At 37.4% G+C, this 16102-nt stretch overlaps 1 pseudogene across 1 annotated transcript; it reads right to left on the bottom strand.

Annotated features, from left to right (window-relative positions):
* Positions 1-12378: 12378 nt before the first annotated feature.
* LOC100921838 lies at positions 12379-15399 on the bottom strand (annotated as a pseudogene). The gene has a single exon (XR_001120547.2). The product of XR_001120547.2 is annotated as a microfibrillar-associated protein 1 pseudogene (transcript).
* Between the last annotated feature and the right edge of the window lie 703 nt (positions 15400-16102).

Genomic DNA, 16102 nt, shown 5'->3' with positions numbered 1-16102 from the left:
CTAGAACCAATTAATAAATGTATTAGTAGGATTCAAACATAAGAGACTTCTTGGTTTCAACTTCATTGATCAATTTTTCTATAGCAGTGGTGTTAAACTCAAGTAGAAATCCACAAATTCATACATAAGGATCTAAGCACATATTAATGTAATTTAAAAGTATGGGTTATCTCTACTGTATTATTTATTTTGTTAAATATTTCTAAATTACATTTTAATCTGGTTTGGGCCACATTTGGGTATATTGTGGGCCCACATTAGGGATGCATGTTTGATACCTCTCTATATACAATTCTGCCTATAATAGAACCATTTATGGTTCCTATAAAGGAACCATTTGAGCTTCCTTTTTGAGTCTTTGAATAACTAAGGAACAAGCCATTTAAATTTCCTAGACTCCCTAGATCCTTCTTTCCTTTTTTATAGAAGAAAAATTCAACTTTAAGTGTTTTGAAATCTTTTCTTTAAAAAAGAATGTATATAGATAACTTCAAAAAAAATTAAACATGTTTTTTTGTATGAGCAAAATTGGGAGAGTAAATCGGAACGTAAGGGAAAAACCATAAGAGATGGTGAAAATAATGGGCATATATAGATCCATATTCAATTTCCATAGGTCTCTCTCTGGGTGTAGATGGCATCTTCCAATCCAAGTTTATTGGGGATTGCCATGGATCATTGAATTGCTGGGAAGAAATGAGTCTATCATCCTTGTTCACAACAACTAGATTGTGATAGATGTTTTCCTGGTTCTGCTTGCTTCACTCAGCACCAATTCACACAAATTTTTCTGGGCCTTTCTGAAATTGGCCTGTTGATCATTTTTAGTAGAATAATACTGAAATCCTTTCTAACGCTACATTTTGCGTCTTAAGATCCAGGACTGGAATGTAAATTTTTTGGAAGCAATTTAGCACTTCAGTCTTGTCTTCCAGGGTTACTGCCTCCCCAGAGCTAACCTAGAAGTTCAATCACTCTGGAAATCTGTCACTATTTTCTACCCACCCCATTCCACTGAAACCGAATCTTAGTTATTGCTGTTCACTTCAAAGCCAATAGGTTCTGTATATCTCTAACTTTCAGAGGAGTGTCCATTCCTCCCGTGATTTATAATAGAAATTCAAATAATATGGGATAATATGGGTTTGTCATCTAAAATTAGTCTGAGTTGGCAAGGGCCTCAGAAGTCCTATGCCTGATTGAGACTTTACTCCCTTCCCTCCATTCCCCTAAAGCAAATTGGTCACTAGACTGTCAGTGAGACTTCCACACCCTATTACAGCTAGTACTTTGTATGCCACATAATCTTTTAACAATAATTGATGGACATTTGCTGTGGGATAGATCCTTTCTAAAGACAATTTTTTAGGTTTGTATTTCTAGTGCTTGAACTTTTTTTTTCTTTAAACTAGATAAATAGTTCAATTTGGTTGGGAAAATTTGGGTGATCAAAATACTACACCAATGTAAATCAGTAAGTGCCCAGAAATTTCTATAGTCTTTAAAATGTCCTGTGAAGCTAATTTATCCTGTCAGAGGTAACACTGGAGTACTTCTGGATTCCTGAGATCAGCTCTCTTCTATCAACTTTGCTGCTGCTACTCCTACATATTTGCACAAAAATAATGAAAGTGAATTAAATAGATCACTTGGTATTGGTAGACTCACAAGTAAATGTCCTAGAAAGTTGATGCTAATATGATCCTTTCACAGATGTAGAAAAGGAGGCACCATGCTCCGATTGAATATAATTGGGAAATCTCAGTGGTACATCTTCCTGAATCTTTCATATATTTTTTCCTGCACTTTATCTACATATTTTTCATTTATACACTTCTAGATCTGAAAGGGACCTTAGAAACCATCTAGTCAACCCCTATTTTATAGATAAAGAAATGGTTGTTACTAGTCCAAGATCATATGTAGTAAACACCAGATGGGAGAAGATGAACATTGGTTCTTTAAATCCAGAGCAAGTTAAAAATGACCCTGAAGATGAGAGCTGCTCTGAAAAGATAAAGCAAGGCAACAAGGATTAACATGGATTTCCCAGAGATTCCCTTATAGATATGTGTCAAATGACACTAAAGAATGTCAAGTGCCACAGGGATACCCTATGAAATTTCTAAGGTCGATGTTTAAGTTCTTATGTCTATTTCAGACCATGTAGGATTATATATAGATGATATCTAAGGTCTTGTAAGTCTAATACAGCCACATCCCCATTTTACAGATGAGGAAATAAAGGCCTTTGAAGGTAAATGATTTGCCAGAAGCTACATAGGTAAAAATAAATCAAGTGGGATTTGGTTCCATGTTTTTTTTTGACTATAAAATTCCTCAGATGGACTACTCAGATCTTTCCTCAAAGAACACCATACTTTCTGAACTGCATGCAGATTTATGTGAAAAGTTGTGAGCCATTTCTTCTCCCCTCCGCCACTGTGTGTTTGCCTGTTTGTTTTTGACAAAGGAGAAAGATTTTGTTTTTAATTCAGGGCATTTTGCCTGCTTTTAACCAAATCTTCAATCCAGTCAAAATGATTTGTGGAGACCCACTCTGAATGGAGTGGAATCGGGGGGGGGGTAGGGGAGGGGTTAAATGACCAACCCCTCACTAGGATTTCTGGCTGCTAGAAGGAAAGGAAGCAATTGATAAAGAAATAGGATAATGCTAAGGACTGCAGGGAAAATAAGATTTGGACTTCTCTCCTCTTCTCCCTCCCCCTAACTCCAGTGGCTTCTTATTACCTCTAGGATCAACCCTAAAAATCTTCTGTTGGATTTTAGTCTTCTTATACTTTCCTCTTCCTTCCCCACTTCTACTCTTCAATCCAGTGATGAATTTCCTGATTCTGGGCATTTTCACTGGCTCTGCCCCATCCCTAGAGCTTCCTTCTCTCCTCATCTCTATCTTCTGACATCTTTCAAGTTCTTTACAAGTCTTCCTTAGTAATCTATTTCCAATTTATGCATCTATCTTTATTTATAATTTGTATATTTGTGTATTATTTATATTATATATTATATAGTAACATTTTATTTATATGTATAATATTTATATATTTGCATATTTTTATAATTGTTTGCATGTTCTCTCCCACTAGACTGTATGCCTCTCAACAGCAAGGAGTTTCCTTCCTTCCCTACTTTCTATGCACAGTGTCTGCCATAGGATTTATAAAATCTTATCAATTCCTTTGGGTTGAAAACCTTTGCCTGTTCATTTTCTTGAGGTATTTGGCTTTTTGACAGTTATTTCTTGGGAAGGGGTGTTTTGCTTTTTTCCTTTGATCTTAACTCTAATTCTGGAGAATTTGTGATCATTCTGCCTCTAGCCTTTGGAATCAAGCAGAACAACCCTCATCCCACTGTTAAGAATCTTTCAACTGATATCCATGACTTATCATCTAATGCTTTCACCAGCCTAGTTGTAGTTTTTTGAATTTTCTGTATTTCTTTCCCCACAATTTTGTTTTATTTCAGTTCCTTTTGAGAATAAAGAAAGGATGTTGAAAATTTTTCTTGGTACTTGAACATATTAAGGAAATATTAGAAAGTACAACAATTGGAGCTAGTTCCTGACATTTAAGGAGTGAAAATGCCAACATGAGACAGGTTCTAGTATCTTATTGTGAATTTTGTTCCAGACTTCCAAAGTATAAAAAGAATTTACCCAGTGTTCTTGATTAGTTGATATATTAAGAGGGAAGCTAAATCAGATGTATTGAAAATGTCAAAGACCCTGTGATGCTCATACCTTTGTCCCATCTTCTGTATTAAGAGCGCTTCCTTTGTATGGCAAATAATACTGACCTTAACTTTTTGTATTGCTTTGATTACTTTCAGAGTCTAAGTAATGAGATAGCAAGGTAATGAGAGAACAAAATGTGTATTTGAATAAAAAATGTGTAAGAAAATACCTGATTAAACTGTGACAGTTATATTTTTTTCTGTTACTTTTTTGTCAAGTATTCTGCTTCTTGAAGATCTGTTTGCAGTTTATTTTCAAATGTTATTGCTGAACATATTTCAATCTTCTGGATTAGAGTGACTGATTTATGAGCTTGGGGTCAGTTATATGTGCATTTCTTCTAAACATTTTCACAAAACGGGGGGGGGGGATAAGAAACAAACAACAACAAAAAATGAAGATACTGTCAAGATCCACGTTTAGTCCCCATAGTCCTCTTTCAAGATCATATGACTCGCAAGTCTTTTGAAATTGGCCTGAATCACCTCATTACTGAAAAGAACCAAGTCCCTTACAGTTAATCATCACATAATCTTATCGCTCAGTACAATGCTCTTGGTTCTATTCACTTCATTTGGCATAACTTCATATGTCTTTCTAGGCCTTTCTGAAATCATCTAGCTGATTATTTCTTTTCTTTTCTTTTTTTTTTTATTAAATAACTTTTTATTGACAGAACCTATGCCAGGGTAATTTTTTTTTACAACATTATCCCTTGCACTCACTTCTGTTCCTATTTTTCCCCTCCCTCCCTCCACCCTCTCCCCAAGATGGCAAGCAGTCCTATACATGTTAAATAGATTACAGTAGATCTTGGATACAATGTGTGCAGAACCGAACAGTTTTCTTGTTGCTCAGGGAGAATTGGATTTAGAAGGTATAAATAACCTGGGAAGAAGAACAAAAATGCAAGCAGTTTACATTCATTTCCTAGTGTTCTTTCTTTGGGTGTAGCTGCTTCTGTCCATCCTTGATCAATTGAAACTAAGTTAGATCTTGTCTTTGTTGAAGAAATCCACTTCCTTCAGAATACATCTTCATACAGTATCGTTGTTGAGGTATAAAATGATTTCCTGGTTCTGCTCATTTCGCTCAGCATCAGTTCATGTAAGTCTCGCCAATCCTTTCCGTATTCGTCCTGCTGGTCATTTCTTACAGAACAATAATACTCCATAACATTCATATGCCACAATTTACTCAACCATTCTCCAATTGATGGGTATCCATTCATTTTCCAGCTTCTAGCCACTACAAACGAGGCTGCCACAAACATTTTGGCACATACAGGTCCCTTTCCCTTTTTTAGTATCTCTTTGGGGTATAAGCCCTAGCTGATTGAATATTATATTCTATAATAAATAATTACATTCATATACCATAACTTATTCAGTTATTCCCCATGGATGGGCATCCACTAAGCTTCCTTGCCACTACAAAAAGGGCTGCTACAAATGTTTTTGCACATGTGGGTCTTTTTCCATTTTGTAATGATTTCTTTGTAATACAAACCCAGTAGAAACGCTGATGGATCAAAGGGTATGCACAGTTTTATAGACCTTTGGGCATAGATCCAAATTGCAAATGGTGGGTCAGTCCACAACTCCACCAACTGTGTTAGTGTCCTAGTTTCCCCACGCTCCTCCAACATTTATTTTTTCCTGTCATCTTAGCAAATCTGAGAAGTGTGAGGTGGTCCTTCAGGGTTGTCTTAATTTGCATTTCTCCAATCAATACTGATTTAGAACATGTTTTTATGACTAGAAATAGCTTTAATTTCTTCATCAGAAAATCTTGTTCAAATTGCTTTACCATTTATCATTTGGAGAATGGCTTGTATCCTTATAAATTTGAGTCAATTCTCTATATATTTTAGAGAGGAAGCCTTCATCAGAACTTTTGGATATAAAAAATTATTTCCAGTTTTCTGCTTTTCTTTTAATCTCGGATGAATTGTGGGTTTTTTTGTTTTTGTTTTGTTTTTTTACAAACAAACTTAATATAATCAAAATTATTCATTTTGTATTTGTAATGTATTCTAGTTCTTTAGAACTAGAATACATTACAAATACAAAATGAATAATTCTAGTTCTTTAGTCATAAATTATTTCCTTCTCCACAGATTTGAGAGGTAAACTATCCCTTGTTCTCCTATTTTGCTAATAGTATCACTTTGTCTAAATCATGAATCCATTTCTACTTTATCTTGGTATTAGATGTTGGTCAATGCCTAGTTTCTGCCATACAAATTTCCAATTATCCCAGAAATTTTTGTCAAATAGCAAGTTCTTATCATAGAATAGTATTTGGGTTTACCAAACATTAGATTACTATAGTCATTGACTACTGTTTTGTGAACCTAATCTATTCCACTGATTACACTCTATTTCTTAGCCAGTACCAAATGGTTTTGATGATGGCTTCTTTATAATAGTTTTAGTTCTGGCCAACTTAATATGAATTTTTTTCATTAATTCTCTTAAAATTCCTAACTTTTTGTTAGGTTTGGAAGGTTTGCAAAGCACTCTTCTCACTTCATCTTCACAACAACCCTGGTAGGTGGATGCTATCCTTACTCCACTTTTACAAATGGGGAGGGGAAGTCAGGATCAACAAACACTTATTAGGCACTTAATGTGTACCAAGCAGTAGAAATACAAAAGCAAAAAAAATTCTATACATATCCATATATCAATATAGAAAGAACACATATGCAAATTGGTTTTAGGAAGCAAGACAGAAGCAGATTAGGGGAGGAGTAGTGTGTAGTGTTCTTCTCTAAATTATAAAGTTTTCTGACAGCAGGTTTCTTGGGGGGCTTCTGGAGGCAGCCTTAGTTTCAGTTCAGATCAATAATCGCCTCAAATACAGCCAGCAGTTAAAAGTTCAGATCCTTTATTGTCTCCTTCAAAATAGCCCAGTTAGCTTTCTTAGAGCCCTATCTCTCTCTCCTTGGTTCCGAGAGTTCCTGTTGCTTGTCCTTTGTTTCTGCCAACTTTAGCCTCTAGCTTTCTCTGACTTCTGGCTTCTGAATCTCCCCTACTGACTCGTATGATCTCTTAAAGGTTGACTCCTCCTCTGAGAGAGTGGGATTGTGGGTTCCGGACTTGTTAATCTCCCAGACTTGTGAATCTCTCAACTGAATACTGACTTGTGAATCTCCAATGCTAATGTGTGAACTAATGTGTGAACTCTTAAAGGTATGAACTTAAGTACATACGCATTGTTTCTATCAATTCCACTGAGTTAGCACCTTGTTTCAAGGTCTGGCCCATAACAGTAGTGCAATCAGGAAAGTTTTGGATAAAATGAAACTTGGACTGAGTCTTGAATGACTTGAGTCTTAAACTGGATGGCTCAGTGGGAGAATGCATTAAACTGGAAGGCAGGAAGACTGATTCAAGAACTGCCTGAAGATACTTTGTACCTATGGTGTCCCAGGAAAGCCATTTAACCTTTGACTACCTTAGCTTCCCCATTTGTAAAAGTGGAGTAAGGATAGCATCCACATACTAGGGTTGTTGTGAAGATGAAGTGAGAAAAGAGTGCTTTGCAAACCTTCCAGCACTCTATAAAACTAGCTGTTAATGACCTCATTGACTGAGGGATCCTTGAAGGAGAAGGAGAGTATTTTAGGCACTGGGGGACAGATGGTGTGAAGACACAAGATAGAAGGTGGTGAGTGTCCAGACCAGAAGGCATGGTCTGGCTGGAGCAGAGAATGTGATGCAGAAGGCAGATAGTCTGGAAGAGTGGCAGAAACCAGACAGAAGAGCTTTGAGCAAATCCTTGAGACAGAAGGGGGTCATTACAATGGAGTCAAGAATGACAGTCAGCTCTGTGCTTGGGGAGAAAGGACTTCATTCAGACAATTTAGAACTGGAAGGAACTTGATCTTCTTTTACCTCCTCTGGCCTGATTTTTTTTTTTTTTTAACAAAACAGGAAACAGAGCTCTAGAGTAAACATGAGTGAGGAATTTTGTATAATCCTAGACAATAAATTTTGTTTCATATATGATGCTATGTCATATATAATATATGCATAATGAATGTACATACACATTGAATAATAGAAGATATAAGATTATATAAAATCTATATGTACATATACTTTTATATGCATATAGAAATAATTTACATGTTATAAAACAAATATTTAGTCGTATTCATCACGTCCACCCAGGTGTGTCAAGGTATGCATTAACACATCTGGGTCCTATTAGTCTTTGACAAAGATGTTTTTCTCAAAGCCAGTGTCCTTAGAGGCCATTAGTATTGTAAGGATGCTAAAACATTGAATACAAACAGATCCTGAATGTATCTGCAAAACCATTTTTCCACAATAGCTGTATACAGTAGACAGAGTTGATAATGAACTCAGATCTGACACAGCACAGTTCATTCAGCTGTTAAGATGATCAAAGGTCCTTCACAGCTTTAGTATTTTGACAGGTGCAAAGTATAATTCCAGGTATAAGGAATTAATCTGTCTACAGATACAAAGGGAAGAATGGACAATTGGGGATTTCTGTAGTCTTCTAGAATCCTTTGCTCATGTAAGACGATCAAGGAACATAGGTTGAACTGGTCGAGACCAGCAATTTTGGTTCCTGGGGAGTATGTCATGTGATAGCTTCCTAGCTTAATTATGAAATAATTTCTGTTATTGGAGGGAAACACTCAAATAGTTTTGTGCTCTCTTCTCTACAAAACAAAATGCAATCCATTCTGTGACTCTTGACCATTTTACTTTAGTAAAGCATGGTTTTTATGCATATCCTTGATTTATTAATACCACTTCTAAGTCTACATTCCAAAGAAGTAAAGAAAAAGGAAAAGATCTTTTATATACAAAGATAATGACTCTTTAAGTACCAAAAAAAATTAGGAAAAAGAGATGTCCACCAATTGGAGAATGGCTGAACATGTGATAAGATTGTGATGGATTGCTATTGTGATAAAAGAAAAGAGAGATGGTTTCAGAAACACCCAGGAAGACTTGTATATACAAATTGAAAGTGAAGTGAAAAGAACCAAGACAATATTTTACTTAGCAATACTGTGGAAAGATCAACTATAAATGACACGTTTTGATCATTGTGCTGATCAATATAGTCAATTCCAAAGGACTTGTGATGAAAATGCTATCCATTCTCCAGAGAGAGAACTGATAACTTCTGAAGATTGAAGTAGAATTTTGCATTTCATTTTTCTTGCTTTTCTTCAAAATGACTAACAGAAATGTTTTGCCTGGTTTATTTTAACATGTATAATTTTCTATTGTTTGCTTTTTTTCTGAGTGGGGTAAAGACTGGAGGGAGAAGATGAAAACTTATTTTTTTAACTAAGTAATTTATCTTTTTTTTTTTTTTTTAAATCAGTTTTGGAGGAAGAAGAAACTTGTGTTATCTACATACATGGTATGCTCACAGAGCACTCAGGATCTTGTCTAGCTGTACCCTTACCAAATGTTCAGCTCATCTTTTCTTAACATCTATTTCTCTGAAGTGAATTATCTCCTTGCAGCCTATTTTGCCACATATTATACCCTTCTCAGCACCTTCTTTGACAAAAATCAAATGAAATACTTTTAGATGTTGCCATCTTGAAGATCGTCTATTTGTAAAGGCAGGATGGTATAGTGGCTAGAAAGTTGGGCTCAGAATAAGGAAAATGGGAATTAAAACACTATTTCTGATAAGTTTTTTTTTTATTTTCAAAAGATATACATGAATAATTTTTCAACATTAACCCTTGCAAAACCTTGCATTTCATTTTTCCCCACCTTCTTTCCCCCCTTCCCCTAGAATCCCCTAGTAATCCAATATATGTTAAATCCAAGATGTGCAGTAAAATAATTGTATAAATATGTATGCATAAGAAATCAAATCAAAAAGGGAAAAATGAGAGAAAATAAAATGTAAGCAAACAACAACAAAGAGTGAAAATTCTATTATGATCCACAGTCAGTTCCCAAAGTCCTCTCTGGGTATAGATGGCTCTCCATCACAAGAACATTGGAACTGGCCTCAATCATCTCATGGTTAAAAAGAGCCATGTACATCAGTGATCATTGATCACTGAAATCTTGTTGCCATATACAATGATCTCCTGCTTCTGCTCATTTCACTTAGTTTCAGTTATGTAAGTCTTTCCAGGTCTCTCTGAAATCATCCTACTAATAGTTTCTTATAGAACAATAATATTCCATAGCATTCATATATCATAACTTATTCAGCCATTCCCCAGCTGGACATCCATTCAGTTTCCAGTTTCTTGCCACTACAAAAAGGGCTGCCACAAACATTTTTGCATATGTGAAGTGTTCTCTTGTCTTCAGAACTATAATTGTTCTTTGGGAGCAGATTTCTAGGGGAGCTTCTGGAGGCAGCCTTAGTTTCAATTCCAATCAATAATCACCTCAAATGCAGCCAGTTGTTAAAGTACAGTCCTTTATTGTCTCTTCCATAATAGCCCATTAGCTTTCTTTGGTTCCAAGAGTTGTTGCTACTAGTTCTTTGGCTCTTCCAGCTTCAGCCTCCAATTCCCTCTGAATCTTCCAACTGAATTCTGGCTCTCAATCTCCTCTGAGTCTGCTTTCTCAGTCTTCTAAAACTGACTTCTCACTGAGGCTCATCCTCTTTTTAGAGGTGTGAACTCAAAGGTTGACTCCCCCAAGAGTGGGATTGTGGGTTCCTGACTTGTGAATCTCCTGACTGACTCGTGAATCTCCCAAAAGTACTCCAGTGAGTACTTAAATACATTAGTGAGCTAGAGAACTTACTAAGTACCATGCTAAATTAGATAAGTGACTTAGCATTTCCAATCCCTCTGTATACAAGTATTATGTAGTGGTTTACACTCATTTCTCTGGTTCTATTCATTATTGAACAGATGGAACTGATTTGGCTCATCTCATTTTTGAAGAGAGCCACTCCCATCAGAACTGATCATCATATAGTATTGTTGTTGAAGTATATAATGATCTCCTGGTCCTGTTCAATTCACTCAGCATCAGTTCATGCGAGTCTCTCAAGGCCTTTCTGAAATCATCCTGCTGGTCATTTCTTACAGAACAATAATATTCCTTAACATTCATATACCACAATTTGTTCAGCCATTCTCCAATAGATGGGCATCCACTCAGCTTCCAGTTCCTAGCCACTACAAAAAGGGCTGCCACAAACATTCGTGCACATACAGGTCCCTTTCCCTTCTTTATAATCTCTTTGGGATATAATCCCAGTAGTAACACTGCTGGATCAAAGGGTATGCACAGTTTTGATCTCCTTTTTCTGATAAATTAAAATGAGGGAGTTGGATTATAATCTTTGCAGTTCTGGTTTTATGATCAAATCATTCCATTCCTTTTCTACAGTCCTAGGAACCTAACCCTGAAGAACAAATCCTCAACTCTCTTCAAAATCAATCTCCCTTCTTAGGAAAGTAGTAAAAGTAAATTCTCCAGTCTCTCCCCACATACCTGCTTTTATTTTCTTTCTAAACAAATGCAAGCAAGAAGACAGATTAGAACTTGATAAAACCTGGGGTCCTTTCTGCTCTCATAATGTCCTCCTCAGCAACTCCCCTCAGTAGATAAAGGGATTTTTAATCTCTTGGGAGCAGAGAGAAACCTGGGAGGGTACATACTCTCCCTTTCCTAATTCACTTCTGGAGGCCTGGAGCCAATGTCAGCTCTCATTAAAGAGGTGGATGCCCATGGTTTGTATTTCTGTTCTGATTGGAATCTACAGACTGGATAATCATCTCGGTAGGATATCAGGAAAAGAGGCATCTCTCTGACTTAACTAAGGAGAGAGGATTGCTGATATTTGTTCTTAGTAAAGCCAAAAGTTAGAAAATGTCATTCAGGTACATCATGCCTTGAACAGTCTTGACTAGTTTTGTTCAGCTCAATGCTCCTGTTCACTTATTAGAACCTAGATAGGGATTATATTTGATCTTTGGGCTTGGAAGTTTGCCCTTGGGGGTGGCAGGGCAGGAAGAGATGGAGTTAAAGCACACACAAGGAAAGTCAGTGAAATCTTGTCAAAGGTCTGAAACTGTCTCTCCAATTCCTTAGCCTTCAAAGGGCTCTCTGTGTACCTCATAATGTTTCAACTATACCATCTTGACATCAAGAAGCTGGAACAAACTTTCTTAATAGTTTTCATCATAATATGGCGGAAAGGCTTTTTTCCTCTGTTCCTGGTTATAGAAACACTTTTTTCATACAGCAAAACAAACAAAATAAACTATACTAAGTCACAGGTACTTTGGGATCTCTGTTATTTTCTGTTGTGAAAATGTATGGCCTTTTCATACAGAAGGGGAGGGTGAAGGAACAAGAGTTGGTTTTATGTAAAATATTTGGAATTGCCTGAAACAGAATGATATAGATAGTAGAGTGCATCCCCCTAAAAGGGAAAAACAAGATTAAATATATGAAAGCAGTGAGGTCTATTCTTGGGAGATATTAACAAGAATGAGATGTGTGAACTGTGAATAGAAGGAAATAATGGGTATATCCAGATTATGAAGGCTTTCAAAGTCAGTCAGAGAACTTATTACTGACAATTGTTATATCCTTTAAAAATTTTGCCCTATAGTTAAGACAAACTTTTTTTTTTTTTTTAACAAATACATTTTGATGCTCTTTGGATTAAGAATCAGTTATTTTCCTTGTCTTTCTCCAAAGAAAATGCTTAAAAAGTCACCTACCCTAATGAACTCATTTTTTCAGGTGTAGAAACTAACTCTAGAAATCTTACCCAGATGTGAGTAGAATAGTTATAATTTGAACCTGCCTTCTGTCTCCAACTACAAAGTGCTTTAGACAGTTAAGCAAAACTCAAACAACTGCATCTGACAGTATATGCATCATTTGTACTAAGGACCATAAAGTCAGATTTGGACCTAGAAGAAGCTTTTAAAAACACATACTTTAAAAACATAAAAACAATTAGTTTTTATAGCATTTTTATTAATATTTTAATAGATCTCTGAAAATACATTTTTTGTACTTAATTATCATGCCATAATACAATGTGAGATAATGGTAATGAAATAAACAAATCTAGAAGTTTCTCTGAAGGAGTAATGGCCAAGAATCTCAAAGTCAAGGATTCTGCTATGTTCCCATTGGCTGCTACTCAGATTTTTGTTCCCAGAAAAATATTTTCCAGAATGGCTTGAGAACTTTGCCCCTTCTTTTGGATCCCAGGCCTAGCTTCTTCCTAGGAAGTCTATGTACATTCCCATAAAACATGTTCACTCTCCTGCTTTGCTTTCTCTTTTTCTAAATGGTCTTATCTCCCACTGTTCTGTCACATATTCCATGAATTTCTGCCCATTTACCACAGACATTTGACTCTTGTTCCTACAATTCAATTTGTGCTTTCAGCTCTTCCCCCAGCCCAAACTCCAAAAAGAAATTGCAGGGTTTTTTTCTGGTTTGTTTGTTTTTTGTAAAGTCTGGGTTAGCTTTCTGGCGGTCTCCAGACTAGCCTTGGTTTTAGTAGACCAGGCTGGTCAAAGATAGAATGTCCTCTTTCCAGTCCTTCATTTTAGGGTCCCTTTGGAATCATAAAAAGGATGCTAGGCTCAAAAAGTGCCAGAAAAGAGGTTTTGCCTTGAACAATCTTGGGGGGGGGGAAACGCCAACAAAAACAAACTTCCCCATTTGTCTAGAGTTGGGGAAGTAAGTGACTGAATTCTAAGTAGTTTTCTTCTTCTTCCTGGCAGATGGCCTTTCAAATACATTTCGTACCCCAGCTGCTTTTTCTGTGAAGAACCTGGTATTTTGGGCATTCTCTCGACCCCAAGCTGAATCAAAGGAAGTGGTATCTTGGTCCACAAGATGGGTATATTTGGTTCTGCCTGACCGTCCAAAGTTCTTAACCTGCATAATTTTGGGAAGAATAGTCTTATTGAAATGATCCTCCAGGGTGGGAACACTAAAATCTCTCTTGTATATTTCTTCATCTTTATCCATAAAGAAAGCACCCCGGTGATAGTACTTCTGCAAGAACTTGTATTTGCCCTTGACAGCTTTGTTGGTAATAACTCTGTCATTTGCTCGGAATTCAGCTCGTCTTTCCTCTTCCGGCAGATTTCGTATACGTTCAGTGTCTGCTTTCTCCTTCGCCCTCGCTTCCCGTTCCTCTCTGTCCCGTTTGATTCTTTTTAACTCCCGAACTTTCCATGCCTCATATTCCTCCTCATCGTTCTCGTCATCTGAATTGAGCGCATCTAGGGCAGCCACGGAACGTTTGTTTTCGCTTAGTTCTTTCTTTGTCTCCTCTTCCACGATCTTGAGAGTATATTTGCGCCTCTCCTCAGCCAGACGTTCTGCCTCCTGCTCCAACTCCTTCTGCTTCCGTGCTTCCGCCTCACGCTCTTGAACTGTTATCCGGTCCTTCTTCCGAATGAAGACTGGCTTGAGACGGACTTCCACTTCATCCTCACTGTCCATATATTCTTCATACTCCGACTCGGATTCAGATTCGGATTCCTCCCCAGAATGCTCTTCATCTTCCACTTCCATGACTTCCACTTCTTCATTTTTCCTTTCTTGTGCTCGCTTTCGCATCATGGCCCGCCGCCACTCAATTTCCTCCTCAATTTCCTCCTCAATTTCTTCCTCCTCTTCCTCCCCACTGTCCTCTCGCTCCATTTGTCTTGCATCTCCTGCTTCTTCAGAATCACTTTTTCCTATCACTTCAGGCTCTATTATTTCCCGATGGCGGGCCAACCTTTCTTCCGCATCTTCCTTGATGCGGTTTTGTAGACGCCGAAGCCGGGGATCGCCGGGTAAATCCTCTTCCTGTTCCTCGGGCTCTGCTTCTTGCTCCTTGGCTTTCTTAAGGAATTGAAATTCCTCATCCTCCTCATCTGAGGACTCCCTAGGGGCGTAGTCTGGTCTCCTCCCCGATATATAACGTTTCACCTTCACTTTCTCCATTGAAATCTCCCCCTTCTCATTGCAAACCGGGACGGCCCCAGCCATGCAATGAATGGGGAGCTTCTTGGTGAAGAGCCACGGGATCGACATGATGCCAATAGCGGCAGCGGCGGCTGCAGTACCTGAAGCAGGTCAGCGCAGGAAACGTAAGCGACCTCTTCTTCGCTCCTCCGGATGTAGCAACAAATTTATGAGGAGAGGAACCCGATATACAAGGTAGAGCCTCCGACCAAAATGTAATGTTCTGGCTAGCTTGCTGAGGGTTCTCCAAATGGGCTTTGGTTTCAGCAGAATATTCCCGAGAATAATCGGGAATTAAGTCCAAATCCAATTATCTCCTTCAGTCAGTCTCCTTCTCCAGAGGCCTGGTTAGCTTTCTGAGGGAGCTTCAGATGGGCCTTGGTCTCAGTGCAGAAGTGAAGGATAGAGGACAGCAACCACGAGGGTCTCTATCTTCCAGTCTCTCTTCTCCTTCTATCTCAGCCCTTATATACTCTATCATAATTACATCATTCCACTATACTGAATAGGTGTGAACTCAATATCACCCTGCTAAGTACTAAGTACATGTAAACTAGATAACTCAGTGCAATTGATAACACAAGTTAACACCTTGTTTCAAGTGTGCTTGGCCCTTAAAGTTTTTTTTTTTCCCCCTCACTTATGGATACTTTCAAAGAGCTCTCTGTGCGTCTTGTAGTAAGGTTTCATTAACTGGGTCACAATCATGAAACTGAAGCAATAGCTCTCTCTCTCTTTTTAATCATTATTATAACTTTTTATTTACAAGACATATGCATGGGTGATTTTTCAACACTGACCCTTGCAAAACCTTCTGTTCCAACTTTTCCCCTCCTTGCCCTCACCCCTCCCCTAGATGGTAATTAGACCAATACATGTTAAATATGTTAGTGTGTGTTAAATGCAATATATGTATACATCTTTATACAGCTATCTTGCTGCTCAAGAAAAATCGGATTTTAGGTAAAAATAATCTGAGAAGGAAAACAAAACTGCAAGTGGATAATAATAGATAATAACAGTGGTCCACACTCATTTCCCATAGTTTTTTCACTGGGTATAAATGATTCTCTTTATTACTGAACAATTGGAACTGATTTGGTTCATCTCATTGTTAAAGATCAATCAGAATTGATCATCTAGTATTGTTGTTGAAGTGTATAATCTGGTTCTGCAGCAATATCTCTTGATAGCCTTCATTATAATAGAATGCCAAAGCTTACTTATCTCTGTATTGGAAAAAAGCTTCTATAGCCAAGAGCAGAGTCAATACATCTTCAATCACTCTTTTCAGGCTCTGAATCCTCTGCTCTTCCAACCAATTTGCTTCTGACTGAAGCTGTCAGAGCTAGTCTTATAGAGCTAT

Source organism: Sarcophilus harrisii, chromosome 1 (assembly GCF_902635505.1).
Source record: "Sarcophilus harrisii chromosome 1, mSarHar1.11, whole genome shotgun sequence".
In the NCBI taxonomy this organism is placed as follows: Eukaryota; Metazoa; Chordata; class Mammalia; order Dasyuromorphia; family Dasyuridae; genus Sarcophilus; species Sarcophilus harrisii.
Note: the sequence above shows the minus strand (reverse complement) of the source record. Positions and strands in the feature narration are given on the sequence as shown.